This window comes from Musca domestica, unplaced genomic scaffold, assembly GCF_030504385.1.
Source record: "Musca domestica strain aabys unplaced genomic scaffold, Musca_domestica.polishedcontigs.V.1.1 12, whole genome shotgun sequence".
Lineage (NCBI taxonomy): Eukaryota > Metazoa > Arthropoda > Insecta > Diptera > Muscidae > Musca > Musca domestica.
Window position 1 is genome coordinate 15,114,751 of NW_026712155.1, and position 14,975 is coordinate 15,129,725.

A 14,975-nucleotide genomic window follows, 5' to 3' on the forward strand; every position below is an offset into this window, starting at 1 on the left:
AATGTTTACAAAAAAAGAGGTTCCTCGCTTCATTTCCAGCGCACAATGGCCATCAAAATCTCCGGATACCAATTCGTTGGTCTATCGTGTCTGGAGTATTTTGGAAAGCAAGCTTGGCTCTAAAAAATGCCAAAGTGTCGATCACCTCAAGCATGTGCTTCGCCGGGAATGACCCAAAATACCGCAGCAGAGCCACATTCGGTCAGCGTGTGACGGTTTCATTGGCCGTTTGAGGGCCATAATTCGTGCCAAAGATGAGCAATTCGAACAAGTCTAAACTTATTCTAAAATTTGATGCTATTTCCGACATTTTTAGCTTTCATTCAATAGAATTCAATGGAGGGTGCATTAAGTTTGCCGTTCGTACTCTGTTTGTAAAAATCACTCTAGCATCCAAACGAAATGATAACATTTTTCTCAAAATTATTTTATGCCTGCAGGACATTGAAATTGGGCCATGTTGGTCCATGCCTTTGTATAGCTCCATATAACAGCGACATTTTTCACCGGACTTGTTTCAAGTTTGGTATTTGAAGTTCGAAATGGATACTACAGCCTAAGACAGAAAATTGTCTGTGCAGGTCTTTGTCTTCGTATAGCCCCCTCCCGATAATCGGTATTTTGATGATTTTAGCCCCATTATTTACTGGAATTGTTTCAAGTTTGACATTTGAAGTTCGAAATGGATACTACAACCTACGACAGAAAATTTTCCGTGAAGGTCCACGTCTTCGTACAGCCCCCATACAACGGTAACTTCCAATATTCGGTATTTTGATGATTTTAGAGTAATTATTCGCCGGAGTAGTTTCAAATTACGTATTTAGAGTTCGCGATGAGAACTACAGTCTGTGACAGAAAATTGTCTATGCAGATCTAGGTCTTCTTATAGGCCCTATACATATATTTGTACCTCCCTATAATCGGTATTTTGACGATTTTAGGTACAATACTCACAGAAATTGTACTTGAAGTTCGTAATGGATGCTACAGCCTGTGACAACAAATTCTCTATGCAGGTCCAGGTCTTCGTATAACTCCGATATAACGGTACCTCCCAATATTCGGTATTTTGATTATTTTTATTTTTTTGAAAATTTCCAAATTCGTTCCAAATGGTGGAGGGTATTCAATGTCCAGGCCCGGCCAAACTTACTGCTTTTTAACTTGTAAATATTTTAACAGAATTTTGAACGGATTTTATTTTTTGAAAATTTCCAAATTCGTTTCAAATGTTGGAGGATATTCAATGTTCGACCCGGCCGAACTTATTTCACCCTGTATGTATCTAACTTTGATAGCTTTGTTCCGAAAAAAATTGACGTTTCGAATTCCGGCTGCTTCCCAAAAGTTATAATGTTTGGTAAAACTATGGATCGCGTGCGTAGCCGATGATGGACATACCACAGAGTAGAAAACCCCAAGCCCAGGTCGAAGGCCGGCTACTTCCAAAAATTATAAAGTTTAGAGAAACTATGGATCGCGTAGCCGGTGTTGGACTTACAGCGGAGAAAACCTTACCTTATAATGTTTTGAAAAACTAGTTTTTAGAGATTTTTTCAAAAAGTACTTGTATAAAATATTAATTTCCTTGAAAAACTCCGGAACCGGTTCCAACAACCCTATCATATGACCATTTGTTTGATAGGTATTTCCATAAACTTACCCATTTGGTTAATATAACGTAAATAATAGTTTCGTAGAACCGGTTAAAAACCGGATATTGTATCCGAATTTTCGGGTCAAATAACCGGGTAATCCGGTTTTTTTTTCTCCACGAAAAATTACTTTCCCTTAATCAGGTAAAAAATATCCACCTGCGTTAAAAATTTTAATATGATCCGAGCATAGCCCCTAAAGTTTAGGGTTTAGGGTCTAAACCCAACTTGCTCCAATGTTTCTCCCTCTCCCTCTCCGTCTCCCTCTCTTTGGCTTTTGTTGTTTTTTTTTTTCTTCCTTTACATTTCATTTCCCTCATTTTATTTCATTTTAATTGGTCTTGCATTTCAACTAAGCACTATTATTTTATTGTTATTATTTTTCTTTAATTTGTATTAATTTTAATAAATTATTAAGTTATTAGTTGTTGTTGTTTTTGTGTTGCTCCTCCAGCAAAGTAAACAAAAAAGCACTAAGTGTGGAATGAAGTGCAAAAAAAAAACAAAAAACTAATAATGGAGACGTTGTAGTTGCCGCCATGGAATGGATGGATAGTTGGGTTGGCTTGGTTTGACTGTCTGGCTGGCAGGCTGACTGTTAGAGCAGCAGCTCAATTACATGTGGCGGCGGCGGCGGCATCAACATCGGCGACTTGTTGTTGCATTTGTTGTGCATTTTTTTCATTATTATTTGGGCTCTGTTCGTCATGCGATTATTTTACGTCTCAGTTGAGACCAACACGTTTTTGCTTTCTGTTGTGAGGTATGGTACGAATAAAAAAATAAAAACAAACAATAACAAAAACAACAACAGCAACAAAGGGAAGAACTACGTAGCAAGCACAGGCAAGCTCATAGATAGTATATGCACTAATGCACAATGAATGCGGCTGCTGTTGTATACCACCTATTTTTCTCGCGGGTGTCGCCTGACCGCCTGCCTGCCAACCAGCCAGCCAGACATCCCAGCCGGATTGCCTTGTAGTTTCCTTTTTCATGTTATGTTTATTTTAATTATTGTGTCTTCTACTTTGTCTGGCCTAGCAGCAGCAGAGGAGGGGAGGGAGGATTGCTTAGACTTCTTTGGCATATTTATTGGCCAGTCACAGGTTTCTCTCTCTCCCACCCCACCTTGCCAAAGAATTCCGAGACCAGGGCCTAACCAAAGTTTACTTTTCATTTCAGTTTTTCTGTTGCTGTTGTTCTTTTTTTGGCAGCATTGGTTGCATGTAGCACAGTCTTTTTTGTTGTCCTACTACTCTTCTTTGTCTTCTTTGTTGTAGTAGAGCTATGTCGTTGCTGTTTTTGTTTTCTTGGTGGGGTTGTTGTTGTTGCTTTTCTTTGTCAAGAGATGAGGTTGGGTGATTAAAGTTCGTCGTTTCATTTTATGATACTCTACTATTTGTCTTAATCAATTGCCTTATTCTGCTTCTTTCACTTCTTGTTCGGCTTCGACTTCTGCCTTTGCCTTCTTTCAATTTCATGTTGTGCAAACATTTCCCATTATTTATTGATATTTATGTACACCACCACACCTCACACAAACACAGAAGAGGAGATAGAGGAGGTGGTATTTTTTTTTTTTTTTTTTTTTTTTGTTTTGATTTCAATTTTAAACGGAATCCGTAGAAAAACACACACGCCCGTTTGTTTTTTATTTCATTATTTATTTATTTTTTTTAATTATTTATTTAGTAGCCACTCAAATCAAAATTTACTATCATCGACACAATACCTAGTAATAATATTGTAATATTTTCTTTTCCACTCCGCGTCGTCGTCACCACTGCCGTTTGCCGTTTGTTTTTTTTCGCGTATTACAACAATGTTGTCTCGTCTCCGTGTCTCGCGCTCACCGAATATTGGGGGGCTTCCGCATCCAAGTTGTTCTCGCGTCTGTAGTCGGCTGCTTATCTATTTTTTGTGTTTACGACTCTGTGTTATTTTGTCGCAGTTGCCGTTTTGTTATTGTTGTTGGCCATCTCTCTCTGTCTCCCTTTACGGTTCATTCAGTTGAGAAAAACAAACAACTCTCAGTCAGAGGAAACCCAGCAGCCCACCATTAGCTCTCTCTCTCTCTCTCATTAAAATACATTTTATATCTTCTCCCCATTTCACACAAATATTTGGAGCACATTATTGTGACCAATTCAATGAATTCAAAGAGAGCGAGAGCCAGAGAGATTGTGGTTTTGTGAGAGCACCATCCACACTGAAAAAACATGCCAAACAACAAAACAAACCAAAACCAATTCAATTCATTTCAAGGGGGGCTTGCCATTTATTTTTCAAACAATGTAAACTTTTTAGACCATAAACATGGGGAATTTCCCATAATATCCCCCCTCAAAATGGAAGTTGAATAAATGATCGTTAAAATAAAATTTGTTTTCTTTTTGGAAATTCCAATTAGAATGGCTTGGCCAAGGTGATGGTGGTGCTGGTGGTGATATGCAGAAATAGAAAGGTGAGTCTATTTATAGGTGTCTTGTTGTTGATAGGGTGTAAAAAAACAGGAGGAGAATGGGGTTAATGCACGATGACTTCATGCCGGGAATTTTGAATGCAGTAAAGTAAACAAGATCTTTGGTAGGTATTCCAAATTGGGATCTATAAAAGAGGGGAGTGAAGAGAGGAGTCCTTTTCAGGAGGTGTGTAGTAATGCAGATAAATACGAGAAATATTTTGAAGGGTATTCTATGAAAAGGGGTCGTTGAAATGGTTTTTTGTGAAAAGAAAACCTATGAAGAAGTCTTTAAGGACTACTTCGTGTACAGGGTTGTCCATATTCGACGGACCCATCTGGCAACGCCATAACTTTTGACAGAGATGTCACATCGCTTAATGACATACCGCGTTTGAAGCGTCAGTCCAAGCAGATTTTTACCATGAACCAATAAACGCCACGCGAGCGCTCTGAAATAGTTGAAATTTACAAGAAGTTAATTGTGAAAACTCAACGTGCTTTTAAAACATTAAAAAATGTGAGAAGTGTGCCTTCTAAGAACACCATTAAGCGTTTATACGAAAAATTTTCGACTGGTAAGGCTCTTTCTAATCCGAAGAGGCCATATAAACGTCGACCAAGGCGATCGGCCGAGAATATCGCTGCCGTACGAGCCAGTGTTGAGAGGTCCCCAAGAATATCCCAAAAACGCCGTTCTCAGCAGTTGGGCATGGCTCGTTCCACTTTACAACGGATTATTCGCATTGATTTACATTTGTTCCCGTACAAAATTCAATTGACGCAAAGAATGTTGCCTGCGGACAAGCCTCGTCGATTGGAATGGGCCCAAAGAGTCATGGGTCCGTCGAATATGGGCAACCCTGTATATAAGGCATTCAGAGGCGTTTAAAAAGGATGTGGCTTTGAGGGGGTTTTTTGTTAGGTGACGCATTTCGAATGGAGACTTTTGGATTAATTCTATTCCAAAGGGTTTTCATGGACGAAGACTTTTCCAAAATATCCCAAAAAAAAAAAGAAAAATGGAGGGTATTTTGTGAGAAGAAGACGTTTGGAAGATCTTCAATGAAGATATGACCTTTGGGAGCCATTCTCTTTACGGATTTTTCCAAGAAGAAAAGAAATCTTTTGAAAATTATAAGAACTGGTCCCCTCTCTCAGAGATTCGTTTCTGCGAGGAGAAAATTTTTGTAGTGGACATTTGGAAGAACCTTCTAAAGATCTTTTGTAGATCGAAAGCACTATAAAGGCATTCTATGCGCAGAGGATCTTCCAAAAAATGCAGTGGATGTACCTCATGTCGGAAATTTTAAATGCAAACAATTGGGAAAAAAATCATTGGAGGGTGTTCTATGAAGAAGGAAAGTTCTCTAATGGAGAGAGGACATTTGAGATCTCTTTTATGGAAAAATCTGAATGAGCTCCTATGTGAAAAAAAAAATTCGAAGGCATTTAGTGGTATCCTCTTCTACGACGCGAAGAACTTTTTTGAAGAGAGCGGAGAGATGGAAAGATGGATGGAAAGCGCTTCAAAGTCATTCTATGCGCAGAGGATCTTCCACAAAATGCAGTAGATGTATCTCATGTCGGAAATTTTTAATGCAGACAATTTAGAAAAAATCATTGGAAGGTGTTCTATGAAGAAGGGAAGTTCTCCAATGGAGAAATGACATTTGAGAGCTCTTCTATGGGAAAATCTGAATGAGCTACTCTGTGAAGAAAAATACGAAGGCATTTAGGGGTCTTATCTTCTACGACGCGAAGAACTTTTTTGAAGAGAGAGAGAGAGAGAAGAGATAGGAGGCATTCAGAGGGATTTCTACCTGAAAATATTGGACCTCCTGTGAGAAGAAAATATTTTACAGTCTTTTAAAAATATAAAGTCTGTAGGAGATCTTCTATTCTACTAAGAGATTATCTTCTAATCCAAGCAAACTTTTTTTCGAATTCAAAGAGGGTTAATAAAGAGATAGAGATAGACAGAGAGTCAGAGTAAACGGAAGGAAAACATTCTAAAATAAATTTATCAACAAGTGAAATGGTATCACTCAGGTTTCCGACACATGTATACCCCTAGCCTTGAGTTATGATTATTCAAACTGTTGGCCCTTTGTGTGGGAGGTTCCGAAGCAGTTGGCCAATATTGATAAATTCGTATCACACCCAAGACCGATATAAATATTACAACTGGCCAGATTTGGTCTATATCGACTACTTCCAATACTTTATATGAGATATGTGCAAATTTTTGGAAAACTTTGACATATGCATGAGGTACCAGATATTGCCGACTGAAGTTGTGAAATGTGAAGAGGGTTGGATGCTTATTTTGCTTTCTTTGAGCGTTTTGTTTTTCAAAATATTGAACCCTATGTGGGGGAGGTACCAGCAGAAATGGTCCGATCTCTGCCATCTTTATAACAGATCTTGTGTTGATGGAAATATTGAAAGGTACTTGGTCTGAATGGAATCGGATGTGAATTTCGCGTTTTATGAGCTTCATGGACATTCAAAATTTTGACCCTTTGTGGGGGAGGTACCAGAAGGAATGGTCCGATCGATACCGACTTTATAACAGATTTTTTGTTGATAAAAACATTGAGGTGTACCAAGTCTGAATGGAATCGGATGTTAATTTTTGCGTTTTACGAGCTTCATGAATATTCAAAATTTTGACCCTTTGTGGGGGAGGTACCAGAGAGAGTTGACCGATATATTCCATCTTCACACCAGACCTTGGGCTAATAAAAATATTGCCATGTGTGTAGTTTGAAAAGAACCGGATGCTTATTTCGTATTTTATGATCGTTTTGGTTATTCAAAACTTTGACCCTTTGTGTGGGAGGTACCAGAAAGAATAGTCCGATCTCTGCCATCTTTATAACAGAGCTTGTTTTGATGGAAATATTGAGATGTACCGAGTCTGAATGGAATCGGATGTTTATTTCGTGTTTTATGAGCTTCAAGAATATTCAAAAATTTGGCCCTTTGTGGGGGAGGTACCAGAGAGAGTTGACCGATATATCCCATCTTCACAACAGATCTTGTGATAGTAGAAATAATGATATGTGTGCAATTTGAAGACAATCGGACTCTTACATCACATTTTATAAGAGTTATAATTCTTCGAAATTTTGACCCTTTCTGGAGGAGGTACTTCATGCTGTTTTAATCTGAAATTTTATCGGGAGCTATATCTAAAACTGCCCCAACTGTCGCCAATTACAATAGATTTAATGCTTTGTCCGGGCAAATGAACTGTGCATTTCATTGGGACGACAAATGTCGCCGATACTTTGCTTCCAAATTACATTAAAATACCGAATATCGGAAGGTACCGTTATATGGAAGCTTTAGCAAAACGTGTAGTCATAAAGTCAATGCTTCTGCCACCAGGATCCGTTGAAAACTCTTAATATCAACTTTGGAACAATTCCGTTTAAAAATGTTGCTAAGATCTTCAAAATACCGAATAATATCGGAGGAAGCGATATATATGGAGGTTATAGCAAAACCTGGACCGATATATCTCATTTTCAATACCAACCATCTCAGACACAATGCACAAATTTCAAAGTTTTACGTATTGTGATTGTGTGACATACAGACAGACATACAGGGTGAGATGAAAAAACTGCAACCAACTTCAGACTGCTGTTATTTCTAAGCCACTCGTCTCCGACATCTGTTAAAATTATTCCAGTGACAGCTCATTATATTGTCCGATGAGAAACATTTGTTTTCAAGCAGTTTTTAAACAAACAAAATGATCGTGTTTACTTGCCGAAGAGGTCAGTTGAAAATGTGCACCTTCGGATGGCCACCAGAACTCAAGCGCCGGCTATAGTGTAGTGTGGTCGCTCATTACAGCCGAAGGTCGCTCTCCGCTCGTGTTAATCGACTGTGGCATCAGAATAAATGCCGAATATTATCGCGAAAATATTCCGGGAGGGTGTATTAAAGCATTGGGCACACAAACATTTTGGCCGCAGACCCTTGACATTCCAACAGGACTCAGCACCATCGCACTTAGCACGCGCCACACAAAATGGGTTACAAAATGAGGTTCCTTGCTTCATTTCCAGCATACAATGGCCACAAAAATCTCCGGATACCTAACTCTGGCCTATTGTGTATGGAGTATTTTGGAAAGCAAGGTCGGCACTAAAAAATACCAAAAGTGTCGATCACCTCAAGCAAGCGCTTTGCCGAAAAATGTGCACCTTCGGTTGGCCACCAGAACTTAAGCGCCCGTCATGGTAATAGAGATGAGATTCCTCGCTTCATTTCCAGCGCCCAAAGGCCACCAAAATCTCCGGATACGAATCCGTTGGACTAGTGTGTCTGGAGTATTTTGGAAAGCAGGGTTGGCACTAAAAAATACCAGAGTGTCGATCACCTCAAGGAAGCGCTTTGGCGGGAATGGGCCAAAATACAGCAGAGCAACATTCGGACAGCGTGTGACGGTTTCATTGGCCGTTTGAAGGCCATAATTCGTGCCAAAGGTGACCATGAGTATCCCTAATATGGTCCTGTAAGGGTGGTGGTCATATGACTGATATTACTGTTCATTATTTATCACAAAAATTTTATGATGACATCTTTTTTTTCACATCTCTTTAAACTGAAGATCTTCTAAGGGTCTTTTTCAAGCCGATCGAAAGATTTTTTTTATCTATAAAAGGACCATGAAAGGGTCATTTAAAGCTCTTCTATGAATTAAAGACGTTTTTGGGGTCTTTTTCTGGACAAAAGGCCTTTTGATCACCATTCTGAATTCTTCTGCGAGGCAAAGACCTTTGGCGAGTCTTCTCCCCAAATGTCATTGCACCCACCTCTGACATTCCTTCTCCAATATTTGTGCACTTCAAATAATCATAATAATTTGATATCTTTGGTGAGTGCGCAGAATGACAACAAAAAAATTGAAATTGTACCTCTACCCAAAACAAATTTGATATCTTCCCAATGAAAAGAGAGTTAATGATGATATCGCCAGGCAGTTATCCCTCCCCTCCATTAGCCAGCCAGCCAGCCAAATGGTTTATTTTTTGTTGTTTTGCCGTTGTCCGTCTCGTACCTCGCCAGCCAGTGGTGTGAGCTGCGATGAGCATGCATGCAACAGTCAATGTGTCATTAACCTTGCAATCTGGCAATCTCGTTGTGTTGTTGTTGTTGCTGCTGCTGTTATTTTTTCGGTTTGTTTTTGTCTGTGTTTGCCGACGACGACGACGACGACGACAACACAAACAACATTCACTGATGACGATGACTTGCGAGCGAGCCGAAGAAATATATACCCCACTTTATAAACGAAAGTTGAGAGTTGTTGTTTTGTTTTTTCTTCTTATTCATTAAAGAGAAAAAAGCAAAACACCACACCACAAACAACAATGAATGATACAAAACAACAAAAACAATAACACTACACAATTTGAACACGAAGCGCACTAAGGAGGCGTTCGGTGAATATGCACGACAGGGCAAAAGAAAAAAAAAATCACCAAAAAAAATGCACAACATAAACAACACCAAAGTCCGCAAGACATTCATTTCTCTTCAGGAATTCTCCCAGCCAGAGAGGGAGAGAGAGAGAGTAACTGGTATTCGTTGTGAGAAATGATGCACAAATAAACAGCAGCAAAACAGCATTGCCGTGTAGTTTGGAATTTTGCAAAACACTCCAAAATCGACCCTATTTCTTTCTACTCTGCTCTGCTCTGCTGCTCTACCATTATTGCCGGCTATCTTTAATGTTGTTTTTGCCGGTTTTATTGTTGGTTGGTTGGTTGGTTCTTCATCAAAATTCGCAAAGAGCAAGTTTATTGCTCGCTCTGTTTTGCATTAAAATTTGGGTGGTTCGAATTTTGTTTTTGGAGAGAGCCAGAGCCTGAGTCAAGTAAAGGAATTTGGAATTATTAAAGTGGTATGGGGTGGGGGGGAGTGTTGTGTAGATTGAAAGGTGGGTAGGTAGGTATTAAAAGTTTATTATAACTTGAGGTCATTTCACTTCGAAGGTGTGATTAATCATCCGTTTTAGGCATTTTAAACTGTTTTGACAAATAGAGAACACAAAATTCGTGCGAGGTCAAGGGCCTTGATTGTTTTTTTTTTGCGTAGTTAGGAGAAAATAAATAAAACAAAGAAGTTTAGAGAAAAATGTAAATAAATAAAGAAGAAAGTAAACCTTTTTGGCTGTAAGGATTCTTGGACAAATACCATTACCGAGGTATTTCTGAATATAGGTACCTACTGATGGGCTTTTAACAGTATTTGTAAATGGAAAAATTTTTATAAATGAAATGTATTTTAAAGTTCTTCTGTAGTTAAAAAGCCTTTAAGAAATTACAAAAGGCTTTCTCTAGGTGGAGAAGCCTATAAAGAGTTTTCTCATTCTCGGGAGCGTAACTTTCTCGTGAATAGGATTGCTCGAAGAGTGGGATTTTTTTTACGGAGTATACTCTTCACTCTTTTGTTTTGTGTAGAGGAGCACTCCCGAGTCATACCTGTTTTGAAAATTTATAGTAGAAGTAGAATCGCTCTAAATAGAGCAAGAGTGCTCTAAGAATGTAAATGAGAGTAAATGTAAAAATATTTTGTTTTCTGTAGAAGAGGGAGGAAGAGGAGGGAAGGGGGGGGGGCTGATCTTGTACAGAAAAATACACATACAAAAACACAACAACTTTATGACAAAATATAAAGAAGGGCTCGACAAGAAGAGAACCTGCTCGATTTTAAACGAATTTTGCTCCCACTAAAAAACGAGAAAATGAGCTAACTCACTCTTATTCGAGCGATATCGAAAAATCGATTTGTTTTCGATTTTTTTTCTGCTCGCAGAAGCGCACTTGCCCGAATTGAAGAGAGTTTTAATCTATGTAATAATTGGAGCAAGTTTTCGTAGGTTTGATTATAAAGCAAATATCAATTCATGTTTATTGGTGTAGGAGCAGATCAGTGGTATGAGGGAGAGAAACATCACACATTAAAAGCAATAGAGATTTAAAAGGGGATTTAAGCCTTTAAGGCGCTGAACTATTTGTTCCTTGATCGTAGATTTGAAATGTTCATATCAATGACTGCTTGAAGATTATTTCCTGCAAATGTTGACCGCGACTGCCTCTAAAATGATCCGTCCGCTGCTTATTTACATTTTGTTATGCTCTTCTCAAAATCTCAGCCGGTATCTCAGGAATATTGTCTTCTAAAATACGTCAATCGAAGTCGGCTATTCTGGATAGATATGAGCTTTAACATAGCCCCACACAAAAAATTGTCTAAAAACGATATTTATTTTTTGGAAAAATGCTGAATTTTTTTTTTTTTTTGGGAACGTAGCAGAAATAGTAGACCTTTAGTGGAGGAGATTCCAAAAGGTATTGGCCGATAAGTTCCATATCCACACCAGCTATACAATAGATGAAAGTAGGTTGTTGCCTATGTCCGTCAAGATAAATTTACATTTAATTAGCAAAGACACAAACCAAGGTGATTTTTTCTCCGGTTTGCTAAAAATGAAGCGATGTCGAGGCTGGTCACAAATGAAAGATCTCGAGGAATACTTTCCGAATCTGAAATTTTTTTGACTATAAGGTCCACAGATTCGGAAAGTAATATAATTTAATTTACCTTTAATTTTTCTTTGGTTTACTACTCCCTATCTCTATCTCTCTCTCTTTATTAACCCTTTGCGAACCAGAGAAAAAATCACCTTGGTTTGTGTCTTTGCTAATTAAATTTAAATTTTTCTTGACGGACATTTTGTTAATTGAAGATAAAAGAAACATTTTATGAGCCTCGTAATTATTCCAAATTTTGACCCCTTGTGGGAGAGGTATCCGAATCAGAGGGTCGTAAAATTCCATATGCACATCAGAAACATTAACTTATGAGGTTGTCTACGTTTTTGAACCTTTGTGGGGGAGGTACCAGAAGGAGTGTGTCGATATATGCCAGCATTATACCAGATCTTGCGATAGCAGGAATATTAGGATGTATGAATTTCGAAGACAATCGGATGCTTATTTCGCATTTCATGATCGTTTTGATATTCAAAATTTTGATCCGTTTGTGAGAGGTACTATAGGGAGTAGGCTGATATGTTTCATCTTCACAGCAGATCTTGCGTTGGTAAAGATATTGGAATGTGTGAGATTTGAAGAGAATCGGATGCTTATATTGCATTTTATTTTATATTTGGTTATTCAAATTGTTGGCCCTTTATTGGGAAGTTACCAAAAGGAGTGGACCTTTATATTTTACCTTCACACCAGATCTTGTGTTGGTAGAGATATTACGATGTGCCAAGTTTGAAAAAAAATCCGTTGCTCAATTACCATATTTATGAGGTATAAGAAGGAGTGAACCAATATATTCCATCTTCATACTAGATATAGAGTTGGTTTAAATATTACGATGCACCAGGTTTGGAAAGCATCGAATGCTTATTTTGCATTCCAAGAGAGTTATGGTTATTTAAAATGCTGACCCTTTCTGGGGTGGTACCAGAAGGAGTGGGGTAATTTATTTTCATGCAAGGTTTCTGGTTTCATGCAATATCCAGAAATGGATTTGGTCCGAACATACCATAGGGTCTTACACTTTTATTTCGTCTTAGAAGTAGAAAGATTTGAAGAAACCAAAATGTTTAAAGCGCCGTCTGCTACCCTTTTTATTTGATAATTCTTTAAAAAAAAAAAAAACTATTAAAAATAATTCTTTTCGAAAACGTGAATTTTTTGAAGGAATTGTGGATTATTTAAATAATAAAGTAGTGAATTGTAGGCCATAACAATTCACGTCTTAATTATTCTTGTTAATCTTTTAATAAATTTAATTTAACCTTCTTCTGTATGTTAAATTTACGGTACATTCCATCATCTTTAATTATTTTTGGCGATTTTTTATTACTGTATTGTTAGCAGCACTTGTGTAACGGCCTATATTTTCATTTGTTTGGCCCAAGGACAAACCCTAATGAAATTGGAGATAATCGGTCAAAATTTAAATATAGCTCCCATATACATATATCTTCGTCCGATTTGCCTTTTATTGTGCACCAAACGTGTAATGTCAGTCCGAATAGTAAGGAATTTTGCACGTACGATCAGATTGGACCTGAAAATAAGTATGCCAAATTTGATCGAAATCGGTTCAGATATAGCTATAGCTCCCATATATATTTTTCATCCGATTTGTTATTTTTGTCCTCCGCAGCCGTAATATGCACTCTGTAACAACAATATTTGGGGAAATATATCAAATACAGCTCAGAAATACATTTGCTAAATTTTATGGAGATCGGTTAAGATTTGGACATAGCTCCCATATATAACTTCGTCCGATTTGCCTTTGATTGTGCACCAAACGTCTAATATTTGCCCAAATTGGATGAAATTTGGCACTTACGACCGAATTGAGTCTAGAAGCTAGTATGTCAAATTTGGTGAAGATCGGTTCAGATATAGCTACAGCTCCCATATATACTTTTCATCCGATTTGTCATAATTTGCCGTAATATGCACTCCGTAACAACGATATTCAGGGAAATATATCAAATACAGCCCAGAAATATCTTTGCCAAATTTTATCGAGATCGGTTCCGATTTGGATATAGCTCCCATATATATTTTTATCCGATGCTTCGGTATATTTAGTCCTTTGAACTATAAATTATAATTTTAATCATAGCGTGTATGATTAAATTCTCCCATAAAAACTTTTAATTGTTATGCGCAGCTCTACTAAATTAGCAAAGTGGTGTAGGGTATCATAAAGTCGACCCCGCCGACTTTAAGACTTTCTTTACTGGTTTTCTTTTGTTATTGTGACATTACTCTCTCTCTCGTCACTCTCAAAAATTGACACAAATGAACAACGTAATAACACTGTGTAGTGACCTCCAAATTTACAACGTAATATGCTGAAAGTCTTTAAATATTCAATAAAAAAATCTATTTCAGGATAATTATATTTTACTCCTGGGTGAAAATATTCACACTTCAGTATTTAATATTTATGTACTTTTCATTATCATTGATTATTTTTGGCGACTTTTATAACTGATATGTTAGCAGCACTTTTTGTAACGGCCTATATTTTCTTTTTAGTTATTTTACCATTTAAACACATTACACTCTCTCTCTCTCTCTTTTTTTTAGCCACTCTTAAAAATTGACACAACTGAACAACGCAAATACCACTGTGTAGTGACCTCCAAATTTACAACGTAATATGATCAAAGTCTATAAATATTCAATAAAAAATATCTATTTCAGGATAAGAATATTTTACTCGTGGGTAAAAATATTCACTCTTTTCTATAAAATATTTATGGTACATTCCATCATTTTTAATTTTTTTTTTGGCGATTTTCATCACTGAAATGTTAGCAGCACTTGTCCAACGGCCCACATTTTCCTTTTGTTATTATGACATTACTCTCTCTCTCTCTCACACACAACACTCTCAACGTTGACACAATTCAACAACTCAATATCACTGTGAAGAACAATGATACCAACTATTGACCCGTCAATTTACAACGCAATATGCAAATATCTCAATGTCTATAAATATCCAACAGAGAATATCCATTTCAGGATAAGGAAACAACAAAGAAATCTATATTGTCCTATTTTTTCCCCTTTATTGCCTTCCATTCATGTTAGATTTCCATTTAATTTTGTTATTTTTTGCTCTCGAAAAGTTGGCAACATTGTTTTTTAAAAGGCCTACGAAATGAGGCCTACACTCCGAGTAAGAGAGAGAGGGAGAGAGAGAGTCAGACTGACTGATTCAATCAATTAATAAAGAGGCATTATTTCATCATCTTTAATTATTTTTGACGTTTT

At 37.4% G+C, this 14,975-nt stretch overlaps 1 protein-coding gene across 6 annotated transcripts in view; it reads right to left on the reverse strand.

The window, feature by feature from the left end:
- LOC101894251 (insulin-like receptor) overlaps nt 1–14,975 on the reverse strand; it is a 126,320-nt gene that overhangs the window by 101,962 nt on the left and 9,383 nt on the right. For 3 of the 6 annotated variants that reach the window (XM_059118322.1, XM_059118323.1, XM_059118320.1), the window contains exon 1: nt 3,394–4,608. The exons of the other annotated variants lie outside the window; for them this stretch is intronic. The gene's annotated coding sequence lies outside the window, so the exon portion shown is untranslated. Of the gene's footprint in view, nt 1–3,393; nt 4,609–14,975 lie in introns of those variants that run through there. 6 annotated transcript variants of the gene reach the window in all.